Source organism: Cyprinodon variegatus, unplaced genomic scaffold (assembly GCF_000732505.1).
Source record: "Cyprinodon variegatus isolate N-32 unplaced genomic scaffold, C_variegatus-1.0 Scaffold450, whole genome shotgun sequence".
In the NCBI taxonomy this organism is placed as follows: domain Eukaryota; kingdom Metazoa; phylum Chordata; class Actinopteri; order Cyprinodontiformes; family Cyprinodontidae; genus Cyprinodon; species Cyprinodon variegatus.
Window position 1 is genome coordinate 289,593 of NW_015150903.1, and position 2,170 is coordinate 291,762.

Consider the following 2,170-nt stretch of genomic DNA (forward strand, 5'->3'; position numbering starts at 1 on the left):
GGTGTTATTTCTTTTATGGATTATAGCAACTCGTAATGTTTAGATGAAATAGAATACACAGTAGTCACAATCCAGCTTCAATGTGTTGAAATCAAGTTAGATTCAAGTTAATTTTCATGTTTTGGATGCTGCTTTCTACACTTCAGATTTATTATGTAAGAAATTTTTTTCGAATCTTACTATAAAATATGTGATTACAACCCAGCTGTACAACTTGTATGTTGAAGTCAATATTTTAAATGCTCAGTGTAAGATTTACCTGTTTAACTCTGCACAGTTCTGTGTCTTCAAAAGAAAATACAGGATAAATCCACTTATAACAGATAAATACAGGATAAATCCACATATAACAGATATATTTAGACTATATTTGGTTAAGTAGGCAGTGGCATGTATTAAACTTCTGTCTTACACGCTTTTAAGTTCTAATGCAAACCCTTTCAAAGTGTAAAAAGTGTAAATATATATATATATATATATATATATATATATATATATATATATATATATATATATATATGATCACCTGTAAAAAAAATAATGCGTTAAGATCTAATAATACCAGCACAGTAATTCTTAAACAGTTTTTATGCACCTTGAGAAGGGTACACAAACTTGTCTCACTATCTTTGCCTTTCCATGTACTTCCATTAATTTCTACAGCATAACCGTCACCCTTACCCTAAACCTAACTATTACGGGCTACTACACACACTGGCTCTCATCCTTATTCTAAAACAGGGTCATGCACACCCTCACATACACAGCTCAACTAAGAAATAAATATAGGAATAGAATCTTGGTTGGATGACTTATTTTTAGTAAGCTGTGTTAAAACTCTTTCATTTAGTTTACTTCTGTTGCCCAGATTTTCAAGAATTTTGTTTAAATGGACATGTGTGTATACTCTGAATCTGTGTATTAATTTGCTGTCCAAATATATTTCATAATTGTGAAACTATCACTTGGTTAAAATAAAAAAATAAAGAGGAATTGTTATAGTTTTCCTCTTTTGCACATTGAGTTTTCAGTTATCTAAGTCGTTCTGTTTTGTTGATCTTTGGTTTCTTTTCCATTTTGTGTTATTTTTAAGCAGTCTTGAGTTACTCTTGTGACTGTCTCCTTTCCCCTAGCTACCTTCTAGTCACTTCTATCCAAACGTGCTCCATATTATCTGAATATCTTTGTTCTGTGTGCCATATATACTCTCCCTGTGCAGTTATTCAGTGCTGGTTCCTTGTTGTTACCTGGTGCCCCATTTGTGTTCTCCCCAAACATCTCCTGGTTTTTGGTATTTTGTTCTTGGATTTTGTTTCTGTTATCCTTTTTCATTAAATCAGCAAAACTCATCTCTGCCTCCTCCTCTTTGCATTTGAGTCCTAAACCAACCTCCACCCCTCGTTGACAGAAATGTGTTTATAAGATGTACATACAACCATGCTTGCATAAGTCCAAATGGATTGAGTGTTTGTGTGGAGATTTAATTGTGTGTTTGTGTGTCTAAGTCGTGGTAGGATATATTGCAAGATGCAATTATATCTGTTAGTGTATGTGAAGGTGCGAGTGTGTGGCTGCAGGTTGAAGCTTGCATATGTGGGATATCTCTGGGGGGATGTGATGTAAGTGTCTAGCTCCGGGGGGGTGGGGTTGCTTTTAGTTTCTGAGTGGGTGGGATCTGTGGCAATATTTCCTGTCCTTTTCTGGAGTTGTGCAGCATAAATCAAGTTGTATTCTACATCTCTAAAAATACTTTGATATCAATCTTACTCCTATGAGTTTTCCTTTCATAATTAAATAAAGTTAGAATTATACTGTAACTCATTCTCATTCTTTGTGAAAGATTTAATTCATTTGTATTCAGGTCATCTTCGTTAGATGTAGAAAATGAAGACCCATCTATGGCCATATTGTCCCTTTAAAAATCTAAAAGTTGATGTGCCCGTATTTAAGACTCTATGTCTGATGTATAAGAAAGATTTTTTTTTACAAGTAAGAATATTGATCTGAAAGATATGAAGACAACTTATCAAAAGCATATTTAGTGCAATCATTGCAATTATTTTATGAATTCATAAATCAAATAACTTTTGGTCAGTCATTTCATGTGACCACCCACTCAAATGGCTGTTTCAGAAATGAAATTGATTTGAGCTCTGGCATTGTGAAAACA